General features: G+C 44.0%; 1 protein-coding gene across 2 annotated transcripts in view; it reads left to right on the plus strand.

Annotated features, from left to right (window-relative positions):
* Positions 1-1,161: 1,161 nt before the first annotated feature.
* CHST8 (carbohydrate sulfotransferase 8) overlaps positions 1,162-22,337 on the plus strand; it is a 285,704-nt gene continuing 264,528 nt past the window's right edge. Inside the window, exon 1 of one of the 2 annotated variants that reach the window (XM_019492892.2) lies at positions 1,162-1,288. The gene's annotated coding sequence lies outside the window, so the exon portion shown is untranslated. Of the gene's footprint in view, positions 1,289-8,759; positions 8,862-22,337 lie in introns of those variants that run through there. The other variant, XM_019492893.2, reaches the window with a different exon arrangement.

Raw genomic sequence — 22,337 nt, forward strand, 5'->3', positions numbered from 1 at the left:
AAAGGACAGCCTGCAGAAGCTCCAATGGTCCCAAGCAAGGCCTCTGGTCTTCTGTTGCTCTCCCCCTGTCACTTTGCCAAGGGGCCAACGATCACAAAGGTTTGCTCTTGGGATCCTCCATCCTTACAAGCCAGGGAGAGGGCCAGCAGGGCAGACTCCTGCAGTGGAGCTGTGCTCTCCGAGCCCTGTTCAGGGCAGCTCCAGCCTTCCAGATTCTCCTTTAATGCCCACGGCCACTTTGGGGGCAGACAGTGGAAGCCGCCGCCATCCTGGGAGCCCTGCCTATTGTTTCCAGGCACTCATTTTGCACCTTATTAGATGGGTGATGCTGCAGTACAAACGTGCAGGAAAAGCCTGGCAATCGCTTAGGGTGGAAAAGCAGCCAGCAGAGAGTGCAAGAGCTACCTTGTGTGCAGGCTCTTCCTCCAAGTCACAATCCAGCTTCCAGACACAGCCCCCTTAGTCCCCATCCCACTCGGGGTCTTGATTTAGTCCCCAGGTCCCCCTAGCTCCTGCCCCTGGCCTTACACTTCCCAAGCACATCCTTTTCTCTTTTTTTTTTTTGGAGGGAGCAAGTTTGAGTACTTCATCTTCTTCCCACCCCCAGAGTTTATTAAAGGGCAGAGAGAGGCTTGACTCTGCAGGAGGGAGAGGGAAGAAGCAGATGCCCAGCCCTTCCTTGAACCAAAACGGGGCTTTCCCTCCTGGACAGCCGGTCCCGCACCGCTTCACGAGGTCCGAGCCGGCCCTGCGCGCACGGCGGGCGGAGGAGACCTGCCAAACTTTCCACGGAAAAATCCCCGGCTGGGGAAGGCGCGGCGGGTGGGGGGAGCCTCCTCCACAGGTACCCGCCGCCGCCGGCCGCGAGGACCCGGGAGGGGGTGGAAAAAAGCAAGACAGACACCGGGCTGCAGCTTCCTCGTCCTGCCCCGGGGACCCTCGACTCCACTTCATTAGATTTGCATTAAAACGCGGGCGGGCGGGCGAGCGGGGCGGCCCCACGTGCGGGCGTGGGCGGCGGGGTTGCCATGGCGGAGCCGCGCCGGGAGGCAGGAGCATCCCTTGCCGGCAGGGGCGGGGAGGGGAGGGGAGCGGGGGGCGGCCCCTTCTCCCGGGCCCGCGCCTCCTCCCCACCTAGTTCCCCGCTGCCGGCCGGGCGGGGAGGAGCCGCCGCCGCAGCTGCAGCCGCGCCGGAGCCGGAGCCAGGGCCGGGCAGTGCGAGGCAGGGCTGCAGCGCGGGAGGATGCGCTGAGGGCGCCCCGGCCGCAGGGAGGCGCTGCCGGCTCAGGTGAGTGCGGCCCCGGCGCGGAGCAACTTGAACTTGGCCAACTCGGCGCGGGCAGCAGCGGGGTCCCCGGGCGCCCGTGCACCGCCGGGGGCCTGCCCCTACCCCTACCCCTACCCCTGCCCCCGCCTCCTCGGCCGCGCTGCGGCGGCTCCAGCCCTTGCAAACTTCCCCGGGAAGGAAGCCCCCGGCGCGGGGAGCGCCGAGCCGCCTGCGTGTGCGTGTGCGTGGGCCGGGCTGCTCCCTGGAGCCAGCGGGCAGCTTCCCGTCCACTGACTGTTTTTGTGTCTCTAGGAAAGTCCCAGAAAGTTGTGGGGTTTTTAATTAATATAGTTTTCTTCGTCCGGCTGCTGTGTGTGCAAGAGAGAGGCAGTCAGAGATGCACCTTGCTTGTGCGAGGAGGCGGCAGGATGCGCGGGTGCGGGTTTGGTGAAGTTAGCGTGGAGGAGCAGGGCTCGCCGGCGAGGGAAGCCCTCACGCGTGAAGCCCCGCACGGTAGACACAGGGCCAGTGTCGGCTGAACCAGGGGGGTTGTTAACGCCTTTTGTCGAGAGAGCTCGCTCTTGCTTTATCTGGAAAAGATGTCATTTTGTCAAGTGACTGGCTTCTCATAAATCCCTCTCGAGTCCCCGGGATTTTCTTTTTTTTCCAAGCGTGGGTCACAGAAGGTGTCTGTGCTGGGGACAACTGTTAAGCTCCTTGTTTGAATTCAGGAGCTTCTGAATTCAACTTTTGCTGACACCTGCTACCTGGCCCAGGTGCCCAGAATGACAGCGACCGCTGTGGCACTGGAGTTCAGCTTCTGAGCAAGATACATTTTTAACAAAAGACATCAAGTACCTGAACTAGATGACACAACCATTTGGAGAGGTGGTGTTGAAATTGGGCTTGTAGAAATCTAATCTGAGTTTTGTTTTCATAGAGCAAACTTTTACCCTCCCCCCCCACCCACCCCGCCCCATCACACATCAGTTAAGTTTAGGGTGTACTCTGCTGCAGAAATTATGAATAATAATCCACTAAATAATAATAATAATAATAAAACTGGTCAATTTAAATGCAGAATGAAGTTAAATTAAATGCAGATTGATATAAGCAAACTCTGTCACCACCCAGCCAATTTTGTATCATCCTTGTTTATCTGGTGGAAAGTCTCTTTTCTGAGCATTAGTTTCAAAATGTAGGAAGTGCCATAACATAAGGTCAAGACTTAATTATTTATAGGGAGACATCAATCAGCATGTGTAGATGACTTTTTATAAATCACCAGAGCTGTAAAATGAAACAGTGAATTTTGATTCCCACCCCCCAGTGAATGGGACATGAAAAGGTCCAAGCTGCCATTAAATGACCTCTGGAATCCGAGTTGCACATGGGCTCCATATGGAGGAGGACTTTGATATGCCTTTTAAGTCTTGTAACCAAAATGTCACTTGGGAAATTTCATGCATATTTGTTGCATTTCAGTAATGAACATTTACTGATTGTGGATTGCCAAGAGAATGTAGCTTTTTAAACATTATTCAAATCTTTATGTTTATGTGGGCTAACCAGACTAAGAAGGTTCAGGAACTACTCTTTACCTTATGGTATTTGAAAAGTGTGTCTATTGGGCTCATTTGAGTACCTTCCAGAATCACTTCTAAAATACTAAAATTGAATTTTCCTGTCTGAAAAATTTATATCTACTCAGTGTACTGTTCCTCACTCACAATTAATGCCAGAAATCAATTGGCTAACATGCTTTTTATGTTTCTGCTGATCACAAACAGGATGGCACTGTAAAAGCTTTTATTGCTATCTGGTGATTAGTATACAGTGGTGGGGAAGTAAATAGCCTGAAATAAGATGCCGCTGTGTTTAACTTATTGTGTGTAGAAAAGGGCATGGGTTGCCCTATGACTGGCTCTGCATTCAGACCAAGTCCTTTTCTTTTAAAAGTCCAACTGTATACTACCAGCTACTATACTAGAGGCAGGGTTTGGCTCTCAGGTTTACAGACAGCTGGTTGAAAAGTAAAAATGAATGTTAACCAGAGATGACCCTAAACCTGAGGTTTATGATGAGCATCTAATTGCAGCTAGGAATTCTTAGAGAGTTGTCAACCCATCCTCTTAGAAATCCTGCTTATTTGATTGATTTATTTGATTTTATTCCCCTGAGAAAGGAAAGTGAAACTAGAAAGAAAATATATCATAGAAGCAGAGCAATGGGAAGAAAAATTAAAATAAAAAAGGGCAGAGTGTGTAACGTACTCATATTTATGTTTAGCTTTCCTCAGAGGCCATAGGATCTTGTATACCAGAAAATCATTGCATTAACTTAGATTTATGTAGTGTTTAAGAACATTAGGGCCAAACCACGTTCCTACTGAAGTTCATGTCAAAACTCTACTTTGGCAAGAGTAGGCCACTATGCTCTGTTGTACATCCATTATACCATTCCAACCCATCTTAAAAACAAGACCATTTATCACACTATTGATGAGAAAAATACTAAAATAATGGTTCACTGGATTTGTAAGAGGCTGTAAATTATGATACCAATATGGATGGAGTAGCTATTTCTCCAACAAAGAATTAACACATTGAGAATTTATCAACTTCTATAACACATTAACCAACCACTGAACAAATTAGAATATAGGCCCCAATAATTGCAAGTTCCTCAAGAGAAATGCATGTCCAATCTTGTCTATAATTTAAGAGAATGAAAGATTAGTAGTATAGCTTATAAACAAGCTAAACAATTGCTAGTATATTATTTTACAGAATAGGGTGTACATTATATTTGGGGAGTAGTTGGTATTACCAGCAGTTTCAAATATAAACAGTGTGAAATACAGGTACTCCTCACTTAACAACCTACCTGTTTAACGACCGCGCGGACTTACGACCAGCTCTCCGAGCAGTCGGTATTGTACGAAATGTATTGTGGAAATGGCAGCGCGGCGTCTCAAGCCAAGGCACGCAGTATCAAGGGGCAGCTCCTCGCTTATCGACCAATTTGCTTAACGACCTAGTCGCAGGAACGGAACTCGGTCGTTAAGTGAGGAGTGCCTGTATATACATTATGATATGTATAGAAATAGCCAAGCAAATGGAAAACAGTTTCCGAACGACTGTTGCAAACACCTGGTCAGAAATACACTATCGTGCTAAAATCAAATTTGGACCCATTATATTGCATTAACCAAAACTAGTATTAAAGCCTCCCTTTGACTCCAGTGGAGCAGGACTGAATCTAGTGTACAGTTTGTAATGAAAGAAGATAAAGCTTACTGTGTGCAAATCCAGCCAAAGATGGTTTCCTTGTCAGTTTACATTAGTGGTGTAAAAAGTGACTTGGTAATCACAGCTTTTAAGTGTACATGGAAGAAAGGAGGAAGATAAAGTTGTATTAGCTCAGCTACAGGAAACATATCTCAGGGTTTTTTTTAATCAGCCAAGAGATGCTTAACTAGGGCGCAAAGCAAACCACGAAGGAAGGTGACAGATTTCACAAATTAGTCATGGTAAAAATGGTGAATTTCACAGCTTGAAGTGAATTCATGCTATAGGATAGAACAGCACAGTGATTAACAGAATTCTAACGGATAGAAATAATGAGCATGTGAACCTTAGTCATCAAGTAGAAGCTTATATTTCTCTGACTTCAGATGAGCCAAGGGAAGAACACCGTTTCTTCCTACTTCTTTCCTAATTTTTACAGGGTTTTTGGTGAGGACAGTCACAAATGAATGGTTCTGAGGCCACTGACATCATTGGGGGTATTGAGAGTGAAACAAAACACATTAAGAACAAATTCATTTTGGAACAAATTTTGCAGACAGACAAGGAAGCTGGGTTTTATCCCAGTTGTAACTATTACTTTTAAAATTCAGATCCACAGCTTCTGCTGAGGAGCCCATAGCACAACAAAGAGGGGATGCAAAAATCTCATTAAAACACCTTTACCACCCTCCAGCCCTGGGCTGACTGCGTACTAGTTTAGTTCCCCCCAGCACAAACGCACCAAAGTGTAATGGCATACGGAGATAGCTGGGAGGGAGAATGCTATAGCGCAGTGTTTCCTACGTTTTTGGGCCAACAAACTGTCAACCCTCAAAATTTCTCATGGACTACCAGGTACCCTTAACATCAAACCTTAATCAAGGCAAATGTTTAAGTGAAAACAAAATAAAGGAACACAGGCTCTGGTGCGATCCATAAAGCACTTATAATAGCCTCACAGATCACCAGTGGTATGTAGAGCAGTTTAGGAATCCCTCATATATGACCTGCCATAGGGGCACTATTCCACCAGGAGATCCCATAGCACAGGGATGAACCTATGTGGCTGGCCACACTACTTTACATGTTTTGATTGCCAGTACACCTCTTAAAGCAGCCTCACCATGGAGCCATCCTGTAATAAAAAAAAATAATGGTTAAAACAGACAATTCAGATATTCTAAGATGTATCCACTTTCCATGGCTCAGGCAGAAAGGACCAAATTCAGGAGCCTCTCACCTTTATTGCTGAATACTGCTGGCAAAACACTTGGCAAGCTCTTACATTTCAATTTAGGCCACGGGTTTTGTAATCTTTTGTTTTTCTATCTAGATCAAGATCCATTTGGGACTATGCAGAAAAATGTCAATACTTTGTCATATTTGTTTCATTTCAGTTTGCACGGCTCCTGCCATTGCCCTTAGTTCTGTCAAGAATTAAACACATTGTCATTAAAGAAACCATATAGCAAAATACAACCAACCAACAAAGCAGCATAAAACCAACCAGGACCATATAGCCTAATTCCTCCTCCACCAAGATTTATATCACACACAAGTGCCATCCATGTACACCCTCAGCCAACACACTGATAGAAAGCACAAGAATAAAGTGGGCTTTACAGTATGCCAGGGTGGTAAACAAACCCAGTCTCTGATGGACCAAACAGGAACAAGAGCAAGTTGTGAACCTGTCACAGAGAGAGTTTGGCTGCCAGCTCTCTAGTATTTATTGAGGATGTTCCAGCATTATTGCCTGTGCTGATCACAGCTGTATTAATATCACAGAGGGAGAGGGGCAATCACTTAGTCTGCCAGGACCAAAGCCATTTAGGACTTGATGGGTCAATGCCAGTTTCTTAAATTCTTGCCGGAAGCTATTATGCATCCACTGCATACTACAAAGCACCTCCACTCCAGGATGTTCAGTATGTACTCCCTTCAGAAAGCCAGCTGACCAGCTGAATAAGCACCTCTGTTTGGATCTGCTCACTCTGAAGTTCTAAGTCAGTGAACTCGAAGAAAGAAAGTGGCTTTAAAAACATATACAGTGACAGGCAGCATTTTAAAAGCAAAATGATTATTATGGAATGTGGATGGGAAAACAAGTTTGAGAAGAATTAATATTTCTAAAGCAAAAGATTGAAAAGGTCTGTAGTCTCATGATAGACAGTTTGAAAGGTTTATCAAACTTTGAAAAAAAATAAAATAAAACAAGCCCTTTTCGCCAGAATTGATTTGAAAAACTTGGCAGATTTAAGAAACCTTTCAGTAACGTTTTGTGGATCAATGCTAATTTGATGCATCGGAGCTCAGTACTGTGCCAATTTCCTGTCAAAGTGATATTAACTAGGCACTTTTCTTACAATGTTTATAGCCGAAGGTCTATTAAATATGCGGACTTGACAATTACACCACCTCCCTTTAAATGCTTAATTTGAAATGTGTATCAAACCCCCCAGAAATGGCCTTTCACTCTCAGTTATAAAGAAACCTTGCTTAATCTCAGGTCCAAATCTTAGTGTTGGGGGGGAAAGGGATGGAGGATGCTTTTGTAATTAAGATACAAGTTTGGTAGCCTGGAGACCTGATTTTATTCTCCATGCTGCCAAAGCCAGGAGGACCTTGGTAAAATCTCTTAGGGCCTGACCTTCAGTTGTCACTTATACAGCCCTGTCATGGAAGTCAGTTAATTTAAGTAAAGGAGAGAATAGTAATTATCCACTTCAGTAAAGGTTGCATTAAAGAAAACAAAGGTACAGAAAATACAACTCCTTAATTTCTAGGGAGTGAAAATGTATTATCTTGATTTTTGAAATTGGTAAACTGATGATGCTATTCCATTCAGCAATGACTGAAACCTATGCACTTCAACAGGTTATAAAATGACCATATGGTATTACTCCATGTATAGCATTTATATCCATCACTTCAGATCGCAAGCGTTCACTTCATCCAGTCCAGATGTCAGTGATCACCAGAGCTAGGCAAAGTTCATTCCAATGCCAGGGGTAAGCAGCTAGGTATCCATTTTTAATAGGGCAATTCTATTTTTTTTTTTTAGTTTCTTCAAAAAGCAATGCATAACCAAACATTCAGGAAAAATATCTATTCCTGTGGAAGCCAATCTGCAACCTGCTTCATGCTGTTGTTTCTGTTAATACAAGTTATTCAGATCATCTTAATTCTATGGTGTCGTTTTCCTCATAAATTTAGTTTCCATGTTCACAGTATGCTGAATGGTGTTTGGATGAACGGTTATGATTAAAAAAAAAAAAAAAGTTCCAACATCTCTGTATCAGCTAGATGTCTAAGATCTGTCTGAGTGAACTACTGTCCTATAACTTATTCTTTCCCTCTGCCTCTACCTTACCCTCCTGGAATTAATTTTTCCCTATTAAAACAAAATATTAATATTTGTATTTAAGATTTTGGGATAGGGGTTATCTTTACAAGCTGTTTTCCATTTAGCTACACTCTACACATATAACAAAAAGGCATCCTTGCCCCAAGAAGCATACCTTGTTATGAAGTCTCTCTAATCAATGCAAGTGCCTGGTAATGGGCCCCCAGTCCTGAAAGTGGTCTCTATGTACTACTGTTATACCAAAAATCACCATCACATTTCTCATATTGGTTTAACTGTCTCAGCATTAACCTTTAGTGCAGTGCTTTGACTTCACAATACAAGTGTCAGCTTGTTGTTCCATCTTTTAGTTTATGTTGAGATAAATCTGAGTTTAGGCTAATGCCAGGAGTTTATTTGAAGTCTCTGTTATAATATCAGCATGTAGCTAGCACAGAGATTCATCTAGTTTTCATAAATATTTTATGGGGCTGTATCATCATCCTCATCATCATTTTGGGATAGCTGAAGAGGCTATCCTCTACCCCCCTACACGTGATTGCAATCCGTTTCAGAGTTGTCCTGGAAAGTCAATTGGTGATATTTCAATCAGAATGTTCTTATAACAAATTCCATTCAAATGCTGTCTGAAAGGGAGTTAAGGTTTCATCCTGCTGCTTAGAGAATGATATGCTAAATGTAGCTTCCCATGGGCTTGGCTGCAGTCCAGCGCTTTGTAATTTATAGTTCTCCTTCCTGATTCTGGCTGTGACCTTGGAACCTTAACTCTGGGTAGATTTCTTAAGTTCACACACCAAGCTTAAATCTGTGTAAAAAATGCCATCACAGAATCCTCTCCAGCTTCCCCAGCTGGCAAATCATAACAACAGGATATTGCTCAATAAACAAACAGATCCAGATGAATACCGCTGTAGTCCTATGTGAAAGTGGATGGCAGGTAACTCACATTACTCATTTTCTGTTTTACACTAAAGCAAGTAAATAACTAAATATTGTTGTTCAGTGACAAAATATATTGGCTAACTTTAAAGCATGGAATGTATTTATGAAGAGGTTTAAATTATGTTAGCCAAAGGCATTTTGTGGAAATATCCACAAAACAACTATAATTGCAGATCTCCAATCAGCTGCTGTACCGTATGTACTTATGCTCACAAATCATTTGAAAAATTATGTGAACATGCAGTTTAAAAAAAAATGGTTAAATTATGGTGCAACATTATTATTGCCATTATTATTATTTATAGCATGCTCTAGCTTTCCATGAAAGAGTGTGACCATGCCCAGCGGAAACTACAACTTAAATTGTAACATAAAACATTTTTTAATTGAAAAATTGTGTAATTGAGAGAAGTCATTGTGCCTCGAATATTCCATATATTATAGATAGTAACAGAGTTATGTCTTTAAAATAGCTATAGTTACATCAGTTAAATAGGTTTTCTGGAATATGTTCAACTGAGATTTTGCATGTAACTTTAGATTGTTTTAACAAAGTATAATGAGGTTTTCAAAAGTACTCAACATTAGCCTAACTTTGCTTTTACTGGGAAGTCAGTGGAAGCACTGATTTCCGTTGGAGTTCTTTGAAAAACCTCACTTGTATCATCTACTGTGAATATATTAGAGCAGGAGTGTCAAAGTCATCTCCTGACCCAGGCTAAATCTGGACTCTGGGACTCGTTGAGGGCTCGATCTGGACCGTCAGGCTCTTAGTGGGCTGGATCCAGTCCAGGGCATAGAGTGGTTCCAGCGGCAGCCGCAGTTCCAACTTTCACGTGCCCCATGCTGGAGCTGGAGCTGTTGCCGCCAGCACATTTTGTGCCAGGGCAGTAGCTCCAGCACCAGTGGCCTAACTAGGGTGGGGCCAATGGGGTCACCACCCCAGGTGCCACCTGGTGGGGAGCTCGGTAAAAAAAGCGACTGCTGCTAGCAGACACGTGATTGCAATCATGATTGCCATGGCCACTGGATCACACCTGCCTCTGTCCCAGGCACCCAGCTGCATCCCTACAGTGCTAGGGCAAATGCCAGTGACAGCTGCAGCTCCAGGTTCAGCATAGGGGACAGGGCAATGGTGGTGGCAGCAGGGCCGGCAGCCAACAAGCTGCGGCTGTGGTGGTGGCAATGAGTGAAGGAGAGGGTGACTGGGATGGTGTGAGCCCTTACTCATCCTTCTGTTGCCTATAACCATGGACATTGGGGCTTAAGGGTTCCAGATTCTCCAGCATGCCATTCTTCCCTCTGCCCGACCCTGCCATGCCACCCAAATTTTGGTGGCCTATCAGTAGCCTGGTGGGCTGGGTACATCAGCTCTGGTGCATTAGAGTATTGCTACATTAACTAGACACTTGGACTTGCTTCTGCAGTCTGCAAATAGATGAGGTACTGCTCAAAAGCCCTCAGGACCAGATGCAAGAGGATTAGGCAATCCTCAGCTTGAATAAATTACTATAAAAGGCACCATGGATCTAATGTGATTAAGAACGTTTTTATGTCATTGCAAAACTAACATTTTATAAAATAAATAAAAATTAACATAACTTTTTTAGTGTGCAGTGCTGACACTTCTGAAATTCCTTATTCATGTTAAAGATATAGGAAAATCACATTTAACAGCTCTTGCATTTTCCCTTTAAGAAAATATATTAAAGAAACAAATGGGCAGCATTCATAGACTGATGGAAACTTGGAAAAAGTAAAACCTATTAGATCACTGGGAGCTTATTTTGCAGGCACATCGCTAGGGGCATCCAAAAAAAAACACTCAGCTCTTTGCAGACATCCTTTCAAGGAGGGGCCAGCATGAGTGTCATAGATTCATAGATGTTAGGGTCGGAAGGGACCTCAATAGATCATTGAGTCCGACCCCCTGCATAAGCAGGAAAGAGTGCTGGGTCTAGATGACCCCAGCTAGATACTCGTCTAACCTCCTCTTGAAGACCCCCAGGATAGGGGAGAGCACCACCTCCCTTGGGAGCCCGTTCCAGACCTTGGCCACTCGAACTGTGAAGAAGTTCTTCCTTATGTCCAGTCTAAATCTGCTCTCTACTAGCTTGTGGCCATTGTTTCTTGTAACCGCCGGGGGCGCCTTGGTGAATAAATCCTCACCAATTCCCTTCTGTGCCCCCATGATGAACTTATAGGTAGCTACAAGGTCGCCTCTCAACCTTCTCTTGCAGAGGCTGAAAAGGTCCAGTTTCTCTAGTCTCTCCTCGTAGGGCTTGGTCTGCAGGCCCTTGACCATACGAGTTGCCCTTCTCTGTACCCTCTCCAGGTTATCCGCATCCTTCTTGAAGTGTGGCACCCAGAATTGCACGCAGTACTCCAACTGCGGTCTGACCAACGCCCTATAGAGGGGAAGTATCACCTCCCTGGACCTATTTGTCATGCATCTGCTGATGCACGATAAAGTGCCATTGGCTTTTCTGATGGCTTCGTCACACTGCCGGCTCATGTTCATCTTGGAGTCCACTAGGACTCCAAGATCCCTTTCCACCTCTGTGCCACCCAGCAGGTCATTCCCTAGGCTGTAGGTGTGCTGGACATTTTTCCTCCCTAGGTGTAGCACTTTGCATTTCTCCTTGTTGAACTGCATCCTGTTGTTTTCTGCCCACTTGTGCAACCTATCCAGGTCTGCCTGCAGCTGTTCCCTGCCCTCCGGCGTGTCCACTTCTCCCCATAGCTTTGTGTCATCTGCAAACTTGGACAGAGTACATTTGACTCCCTCGTCCAAGTCACTGATGAAGACATTAAAGAGTATCGGTCCAAGGACCGAACCCTGCGGGACCCCATTGCCCACACCCTTCCAGGTCGAGACCGACCCATCTACCACGACTCTCTGGGTGCGACCCTCTAGCCAATTCGCCACCCACCGGACTGTGCAGTCATCCAAGTCACAGTCTCTTAACTTGTTCACCAGTATGGGGTGGGATACCGTATCGAAGGCCTTCCTGAAGTCTAAGTATACGACATCCACCCCTCCTCCTGTGTCCAGGCGTTTCGTAACCTGGTCATAGAAAGAGACTAGGTTGGTCAGGCACGATCTGCCCGCCACAAACCCGTGCTGGTTTCCCCTCAGCATAATTTGTCCTGCCGGGCTCTCACAAATGTGAGCCTTGATAATTTTTTCAAATACTTTACCAAGGATGGAGGTGAGACTGACCGGCCTATAGTTGCCCGGGTCCTCCTTCCTCCCCTTTTTGAAAATGGGGACCACGTTAGCCCTTTTCCAGTCCTCCGGGACTTGGCCCGTGCACCACGAGCATTCGAATATTCCCGCCAGTGGCTGTGCAATGACGTCGGCCAGTGCCTTCAGCACCCTCGGATGGAGCCCGTCCGGGCCTGCCGACTTAAAAGCATCCAGTTCTTCCAAGTGACTCTGCACCACCTCAGGATCTACGCATGGAAGTCTGGCACCTTGCTGCTGCCTCTCTACAACCCCAGTGAGAGACTTGTCGTGCCCCTCGCTTAGGAACACTGAGGCAAAGAACTCGTTGAGGAGTTCAGCCTTGTCCCCCCTGTCTGTCACCAATTGTTTCTGCCCATTTAGCAGCGGTCCTATTCCTCCCTGGGCCTTCCTTTTACTCCCAATATATCTAAAAAACAATTTCTTGTTGTCCTTTACTTGGGTTGCCATCCTCAGCTCCATGGTAGCTTTGGCCCGCCTAACTGCCTCCCTACAAGCACGAGCAGAGGAGGTATATTCATCTTTAGTGATCTCACCCTGTTTCCACTTTTTATGTGCTCCCCTTTTGGCCCTTAAGCTGCCCTGGATTTCTCTGGTCAGCCATGGAAGCCTCCTGGCCCCTTTCCCTCTTTTGCCTTGCTCGGGGATTGTCTTGCTTTGTGCCCAAAGGATCGTTTCCTTTAGGCACAGCCACCCTTCTTGGGCTCCCATCCCTTCAAAACTCCTACTCTGCAGTGCTTCCTTGACTAATCGCCTGAGTGCAATGAGATCAGCTTTCCTAAAGTCTAGCACTTTCACCCTAGGATCTCATCTTAACTCTGTCTTCTCCTGGCATGTTAGGGACAGTATGTATTATTCTTTTCTTCAGAAAAAGAAGTAAAGCTCTGAGGTACAGATCATCAATCATCAGCCAGTTGATGTGCTTTTCACCACTGGGCTAAGAGTGCAGCCATTCTCGTAGTGGCTGTTACTTTGGAGGAGAGAAGAGTGTACATATGTGCTGTATGCCAGGTATTCATTCCGGCACAGTATTTGTGGTATAAGCCAGTGGTTCTCAATGTTTTGGCCCCATGAGTCTAACAAGTGGAACAGGGCTGGTCCACAGGCTGGACTGAATCCCTGTGCATGGGAATAAGGCCCTGATGTGCTGGCACTGAGCTCCTGCTTACCAGGATCAAGACATGGTGCCCTGTGTGGCCACCATACAGCCCCATGCTGCCCTGCAACATGTGGGGCTGCCCAGCTCACAGGACTCTGCAGAGGTCTGGAAATTTGTCAGCAGAGGAACGCTGGCAGTGCTCACCGTCAAATGTTTGGACCCATGGGGAGAGCTGCAGGCTGCATGACAGCTCTGGAGGATGGAACAGATCCAAAGGAACTGAGTACCCCTAGTATAAACCACTCTGGATGCATCTGCATATGCACATTTACTGCACAGTAACTGAAATTACTGTGTAGTATAGATGTGCATCTACATGTGCATGCTCATACTGCATAGTAAATAAGGTGACTTATGCCGACTTGAGCGTAAATTTGATACCCACATTTTTCAGGTATCAAATTTACACCCAATTAGTTAATGCACATGTAGACATGTTACTGCGCAGTAACCCAGGGGGCCTCCCTGCTGAATCTGCCCAGCTACTAGGGGCCCGTCCTGAGCACAGCCCCAGGGCTCCTGGCTGGCTGCCTCTCTTGGCTTTTAATTGGGGCTAAAATTAGTTCCAAGTGCTAGCAGCTGTCTCTGGCTTCAGTTTGGGACTAAAGTTAGTCTCAAAGGCTGACGGCCATGTGGCCAGAGGCTGGGCCACAGGGGTACATGGCAATCTGCTCTGACCTGGGACTAAATTTAGTCCCAGGTTGCCTTCATGTGTAGACACCAGCCTATTCCCACTTACTGTGCAGTAAATTTAAGCTGGAGATGTATCTATGCATCCTGGCCAACCTGGAGATGCATCTATGACTGGTTAACTGGGCGTATCTAGACATGCATTTGATTCAGGATCAGTTTACTCATGAGTAAACTCACAGATAAATGCTCCTAGGCAGGCATCTACACATGCAGGGGTAGGGTCTCCCAGCCTGAGCCCTGTGACCACGGAGCTGGTGCTGGGAGATGAGGAGCTCCCTGTGAGCAGCCCCTTTGGTCCTGCAGGCTTCACTACTTGCACTCTGGTAGGATACACACAGCCCTTCGGTTCCCTCAAGGTCCCCTACTCTACGTGACCCGGCCTTATGCCAAATACCAAGCTGACTCTGTCCCAGGCCCCTCATCAAGCCCCTCGATTCTGTTCTCACTCGTGGGGGTTGGCCCATGTACTGTCCTTCAGGCCACTCTTGCAGCCCTACTCAGTGCCCTGCTGGTGCAGCCCTTCAAGCCTCCCTCAGAAGCCCTGCTCTACACCCCACACATGCAGTTCAAGTGCCCCTTTTAGCACCCTACTCTGTGTGGCCCCTCACCATAACTCTCCCCAACAACACAGCCCCCTCCAAGACCCTTTGTCCCTGCTAGGCTCAGGTGCCTACTAATGGGCATGCCCGACCCTACTACTCCCACAGTTCTCACAACTACCCACCAGATGGTGGGGGCCGGGTTAAGATGCCCCTACCCGCCTTTCACCAAGGGGAGTCATCGGTCTGGTATTTCTTGGGGGCTGTCCCATCACAGAGAGCCCCACCAGACCCCTGTTACCCAGCAGGGTGCAGTTTTAGGTCATGCCCAGGACTAGGAGCCTCCAAGCCATCCCCATAGCTTCTGCCCTTACCTTCAGGATGTTCCTGAGCCATAGCTCAGCTGGCTGATGTTTCGCTCACAGTGGCTGGCAGCAAATTGCTGCCTCCCCCTACATAAGCTGGGCCCTAAAACGGCTGCCCTAATCAGGCACCTGCTGGCTGCCTGTCTCCAGCCCTTAAAATGGTAAGCAACCAAAGGTGCACTGCCACGCTCAGTAAACTACACTACTTTTCAGTAAAGCATTTGGTGTAGACACAAACGCTGTGCATTATTTTGCATGGGGAGTTGAGTTCTCTGCCTAGCTCCTCCTACACTAGCTTAAGCTAGTGAATACCACATTGTGGGTGGAAGATTAAATCATTAGCATTTATTATGTGGTATGTATTATGAAGTTCTCTAGGACAACAGCCTGAGAATCAATATAGTTCTGCCATAGGTCTGGCTGAATAGATTCCATTTCATTTCTAAGGACTGCATAACACTGTCAAGGAGAATTTGCACAATGAACATGCCAGACTTGAGTTCAAAAGATGTTACTCACTTGGTCAAAATTGGAAAGCTCCTCCAAAGAAAAGCATCCCATCTGTCCAGCTGAAGCTGGCTTCTCACATGGTCTAAGGAAAGGCAAAGGGTTTCAATTTGTTTTTATGTCACTGTCATGTATTTGTAACAAATGTAAGTCTGTCTACTCATCCTTAGTGATTTTTAAAAATGATTCTTCTAATCCCTCCCATCAATGCTGTCAAAACAACCAGTCTTCTACTAGTTCCTCTGATTCACCTGACATCTTCAGATTATTGGGGAAAAAGCAAGACAGAGTAAGAGGAGGAAAAAATATAGTCATGAGGATGTAAATGATGGATAAGGAAACAAGTAAATTAGATGAACATGAAAAGGAAGATAGTATAGTTTTGAAAAGTAGATCTGCCTTGTGCAGAGCCATCCCTAGAGGTGTGCAGGGCCCGGGGGCGGTGGGGAGGAGGCAGTGAGCAGCTGGAGCCAGCCGCATTCGGCAGCAGCAGAGCTGGCGGTGCTCCATAGCAGTGACGCATGGCAGTCGTGGCAGGGCCTGTACGACTGTCTGCGGGGCCCCCACAAAGCGCGGGGCCTGGTGTGGTTGCCCTAATTGGCCCCCCTAGGGACAGCCCCAGCCTTCTGATCCCTCTTCATAATACCTCTATGACATCTGTAGGCCATAGGACTGGAAAAAATCACTTGGCTAATTCAGTCAAAGGCCCTTGCATTTCACTATACTGCTCATCTCTGTTCTTAGTGATGTCATAACTAGCCTGTTATATCAGACTAGAATTAAGATGCATTGACCACTTTCCCTGCTAGCCTATTAAACTACCCTGTTGCTCTTTTTTGTTAGAACTTTTTTTTCTAATATCTAGCCTAAACTTTTTATTTCTTAGCTTCAGGCCATTGCTCCCTGTCCTACAATTTTCTAAGACTGTGAATAATTCCCTTCCTTCATTTCTATTGTTACCTGGAAGGTATTTATAGACTGTGATCATGCTCCCCCTGAGTTTTGTCTGTTACCAGTCTCTGAATTTAGCTTTCTCAGACTCTTCACATATGTCTTATTCTCTAATCCACGTATCCTTGTCCTCCTCTGTTTTTCATCTCTTCCCCCTGAGAACTAGAAATACATGCAATATTTCTAAGTGCATTTGCACCGAAGCACTGCATGATAGTCACTTATCTAAGTCTACATGGAATTGCCAGTGTCATCTACATTTTCTTATCATGAGAAGCTTTTTTGTGACTGGTTATTCTGTAAAAACTCTTTTTTTATCCAGAATTAAGCTTTGCAATGAAAATTTATTAAGGTGCTCTCTCATTCTAGTGCCAATGTACTAATGAAAGGAAGTGAGCTTAGAGTAAAGCCAGGACTCTTGGATTCTATTTCTTGCTTTCTGTGACAATTTTTTTCTGAATTTGGAAGAGTATCCTTCATATCTCAGCTCCTGTTTAGAGAAGGACCCCTGGGCCCCTCTGCTCCATTGGATCCCAGTCCAGGGCACTAAAGGGCTGTGAGACTCGCACCACAGGCTACACTCCACTCAACTGAAAACAACCCCTCTGAAGCACTTCTTCCTTTCGTCCTGGGCATAATCCATGGTCCTTGCCACTACTGCAGCCTCTGGTTTTCATCTGTATACTCTGTCCTTTACCTCTGGTCCAGTCTCTCTGCAGTATTTTCCAGGGAGTGTTGTCTTTTTACTAGTTGTTCAACACCTTCTCCCAAGCTGGGGGCACTTGTTTCATAAGCTGTATAGACACAACCAACTCCCTTTAATACCAGTGGCCAGAGCTGAAGGTAGGTGGACTTCACTGCCTTTAGAAAACAATTGGTCAGGTCTGCAATGGTGCCTTCCCCAAGTGCCTTTGGAACGGGGTTCCCTAAATATATTACACATGGCACACATAAGGCGGCTATGAAAATCATGTTTACCTTGCCAATCTCTCAATCTATCGTGAGTCCCAGATTCTGTAGTGGTTATTTTGACGATGAAAAACAGAATTTTTAGCCTATGGCAAGTTCCAGGATTTATTTATAAAATATTCAATTTGAGAACTCAATTTAAAAATAGCCAATATGAGAATGTTTAAAATGTTCCATCAGGAAATTTTTGACCCAAACAAAACATCAATGTCTTTCCTGAACTGAAACATTTTTTCCTGGACTCTCTCCCTTTGGATGGGCTATCACAGTGCATCCCGAGAGCTCAACTTTTCCCCCTTCCAGACCAGGCTGCCCAGCCAGTTAGACTGGATCGATATTTCTAACCAAAACAGAATGTGTTGTTTAGACTTTCCAGTAGGAAATTCTACCCAAGTCAATCTTTTCCTGAAGAGGAAGTGTTTCAGTTGGTTTGGGTATTTTTTTAACCTTTAAATGTTTTTTAATTTTTTTTTTCTCTCAGACCATCTTTTCAAAATGAAAAATAACCATTTGTTCAAAATTAAAGGTTCTGCCTTTTTCCTACTTGTCAGTTTGAACTGTTTACCGAACAGGATGCAAACTCGCAACAGTTCCAATCACTCTGAAAGTGCAATTTCTGGCAAATAACCTATTCATCTGAAAAACTAACACCCAACTTTCCTGAACTATACCAAACATATTTTACTGCCCTTCAAATAAATAGTCATTCTCACTGCAAAGAATTCACCAGGGAAATGGTTAATTTATCACCTCTGTCTTTTAGTTAATAATTAAACTCACAATATTTCAAATATGCATCGAAAGATGACTTTCCTTTAATTTTCCCAGCAGAGATGTTAACAGCTACTGGATGCATATTGGTCTGTGCTGTCCTCTTTAATGACATTTTCTTTTTAATCATCATTGATCTTTCCAAATTTGTCCATTTCTAAATAGGAGTTCATCACTCACATTGCTTGGGAGATCTCTGGCCAGGGCTCAGGAAGTATGTCTGTCTGTGAAAATTTCCCATGGTGTTCTGGCATGTGCTGGGCATTATATTAGTTCTAATTTATTTTTTTGGTTTCTGTATACAGTGGTATTTAAAAATACAACTGCTTTTGTCACAATATGCTGCATGGAAAGCAAACAAAAAAGACATGAAAATCCTGGATGGTATATAAGCAACAGAAAACTAGGTCCAGTGTACCTTCATCCCTGTTCTTCTCAGCAAAAGGGGAAGGAGAAGAAAAATCTTTCTCTGACTGTTTTGTAGCTACAGGTGGAGAAGACTTTCTCCCAAGCCCATCTAGACTGTTTCCAAAGCTCAGAAGGCTCTGGATTCCTCCTGTCATACCTTCACCCTGGTCTCATGTGCAGTGGTATTCTGCTAGGGCAGAAGGCAAGAGGCACACTGTATTACCTCTGCCTTGGACATCTTTAGGAACAGCTGGCTGCCTCCTCTCCCTTCTTTTTCCAAACAGTGACACACATCAGGAAGCTGATTAGGATATAACAAAGGGTTTTCCAGCCATACTCTGGGACAGGTGGTGATTTTACTTAAGGTACTGTTTGCGGAGGTGATGAACATAATGGATAAACTTTCTCAAAGTGGGAGGTTCAGTTAGATTAAGAAAGTTATTTTTTATCTATCACAGGTATATACATTTTTATCAAGGACACCTTTGGAGAAGGAGGAGGATTTAATGCTTATTACTGTAAAGGTGGATGCACAGAGAAGCCTATGGTGGAAAGATCTATTCTTTGGTTCCTTGCGAAGGACAGAATGCTGTCATATATTTATGTTCAGTATTCAGGTGACCTACAGAGCATAAACTATTGCCCTTAAAGGGCATTACCCTGGTATGCAAGGTCCTACATTGCCTCAGTAACGTAGGAAAGAGGTTTGTGCTCAGATTCTTAATGAAAAGTTCCAGGCTTTTTATTTATCTTCTGTTTTCTGGTAGAGATGATTAATTCTGAAATAGGGGATTTTATACTTTATGGACAGTTAATGCAACACTAAAGGATAAAGGAGAAGTTTCTGAGAAAATCTATAGAATTACAGTATTTAGGTTCACTCTAAACTTGAGGAATGCTGGAATCCTAGAGAGAATCACAACCTTTTTTTTGTTAATTACAGAGTTCAGGAAAGGAAATAAATGAAAGATGATCTACATTTTTGCATCAAACGGTCAACAAATAAAACATCATTCACACACAGGTCTTAAGATGTGATTTGTTGTTTTCTCTTTTAAGAATAATACTATTGACCAGATATTTGAGATATTATTATCTGCAAACTGGAAATGACCAACTACCCTTCCAGTGTAATTGTACTTGCACATAAAATGCTGGAGAACAAATGCATTTTGAATGTGTTATAAAAAAAGGGAAAGACAATCAAATGCTTTTTAATTTATAAAAACCGGAGGTCTGAAGTAACTTGAGGATGTTTAAACAGTCCAATGACAAGAGTATTGTGCTCTGAAATTTGATTCAAGGGATCAGAATTTAAAAGATACCAAATTCTCAAGAGGCTTCTGAGAGAATGAATGAAAGTACTGGATACAGTCTCAGAGAATGACAGCTCTATACTGTCATGGGCTTGAAGTTGTCTGAAGTCTTTGGTTTTGTTGCATCTTGAAAGCTCTCCCTTCTTCTTTCTTCTCTTTTCTATTAGTCTGAAAGAATGCAGGCCTTATCTAAATCCCATCAAAATCATTGGGAGTCTTCCCACCCATTTCTGTGGGCCTTGCATCAGCCCATATTGTCTTTATGATTTAGATTTCTACTAGCTGATCTGTATGATTGTTGCATCCTCCCAGTGGTTAACCTGTTTTTACATGTCTGGCACTGAACATAGACTTCTGTCCTACAGTAATTACAAACAACATTTAAAGAATCATCACGTTTGAAATTTCTGGGTAAGATTATCTGAAAAGAGTTGTTCAGAATAAAGGACATTCAGTGCCCACTGACATGTTGAGAAGAACTGGAGAAGAGGAATTCAACCCAGCTCCTCCATGGAGTCTGGAGGATATGAAGGGGAGTTCTGAGCAGCATCTTTAGCCCAGATGTTGAGCTACAATTATGAATCCCAGCCAAAAGAAGAAGGTAAACCATTGCCAATTGTACATTTTGATTTACTGCCACTACACCTTCCATATATATTAACTGAAAGAAGTTTGAGAATTAAAAGATGAATTTCCCACGTCATGCCAGGAGAAAATGTGTTCCTTCAGGCACCATTAGTACAGGCAGTCAGGGCTGTATCTCTCTTAAGGAGCCAATCATGGGAGAAAGAAGAGCCTATGTCAGATTTATTCACAGTGGGGGAATAAAAAAAGCATTACATGGTAGTATCATGAATAGAGGGTTGAAGTTGCGTCATTTCTGTGGATTTAGTGAAGCCAGTTCTTAAAGTTTATTTGGCTAAATTACAAATGGTTCCTAGTTCAAGACAGGGAAGTTTCCCCCTCTGAGATATTAGTTACTTCCAGCAGCGGCGTGTTACATGGTTTCCTTGGTTAGTTTGTAAAATGTTCTGAGAACCTTGTGAAGAAGGGATTTTGTAATCACTGTAAAGCAATAGGATAGCACTGGACTAGGATTCAGTTTATGGTTCTTCTCCAGGTATCTGTGTGACCTGAAGTGTAGTTTCTTTGGCTCTAATTCATTTAAGGTGCACAAAAGTATCCATAACTTTAAACACATTAGAAAGCCTGCTGCAGTCAATGGGACTGTCCAAGTGCAGAAAGGGATTTCCTAGTTAAGTTCCTTGTTGAGTCACGGTCTTAGTCTTCTTTGCTCTTCAGTTTCCCATTTATAAAATCATATTTCTATTCTCCTACCCTTTGGCCACATCTACAGGAGACATTACTGCGCAGTAGCAATGAGCTTGTTGCTACTGTGCAGTAGCATTGGGGAGCACAAACCATGATGCGATGCTACTGCACAGTAGTAATGAGCTACTGCTAAGTAATAACAGCACGGTGTAGACGTGACCTTTATCTGTCTTGTTAGGCTTCAAACTCCTTTGGGCAGGGACGGTCTCTTCCAGTGAATATGCACAATTCCTAAGTATAATGGAGTCCTGTTCTCAGTAAGGGATTGAAGACATTGTTTTAAAAATAAACAAGAACAACCCATTAGAACAAAGTGTCCAAAAAGATAAATATCAGCAGTTATGTAACTCTTTCATAAACATACAAGCACACATATACTGAATCAGTGCATCTTAAACATACACACTGCTTCTGTAGGAGAGAAAAGACAACACCATCCTTTTACCAAAAAGGTAATTTAATAGATCAAGAGAGATGCTGGGTTCCTAGACAAGTTCAAGAATATATACGTTATAGACTAGTCAAAACCTGGGGAATGACTCTAGTTATATTCCTTTTTGAAGCATGGATGTGACACCTATGAGCATTAATTACACAGAGAGAATAGGCCTTTAGTCTAGAGACTGAATTATTGAAAATTAAAGTAAAATGTCCTGGGTCTTTATTTTGAAATCAGTCCATTTGGTCTGGTCCTGGGCTCTTTGCTCAAGAAAAATGCTGTCTTCAGTAGGAAGTCTTCACTAGGAGTCTGGCTATCAGCCTGTAGTGCAGGATTGGACCTAAATGATCAATTTCATGCTACTTTCTTTATTCTTTTTCATACATACTAAACTCACTTTATTCACAGACCATGTTTCTGGGTTCAGAACATGCTTCATAATACACACTTTATCTAATGTTATTAACACCTTCTGAAAGCGTAGCAGTCATTGCTGTATTTTTTCTTGCTGTGCCTACATTTAAAAAACATTATTTCCTTCTAGAAAAACATTCAGTTCTTGCAATCAGTACTCATTTTTTGTAAATTAAGGAATAAATTGTACCAAATTGTTCTCTTCTTATTTTCTTTTCCAGGATTATTTGCAGTGTAGCTTATGCTGACATCCCCATGTCTACTGCGTGCTTTACAGGAAAATGAAATCATTATACACAACATAAATTACTAAACCTCTTTCATAATCACACATTCTTAATTGGCATGTAAGAGCTCAGAT

This window comes from Alligator mississippiensis, chromosome 10 (assembly GCF_030867095.1).
Source record: "Alligator mississippiensis isolate rAllMis1 chromosome 10, rAllMis1, whole genome shotgun sequence".
Taxonomy (NCBI): Eukaryota; Metazoa; Chordata; order Crocodylia; family Alligatoridae; genus Alligator; species Alligator mississippiensis.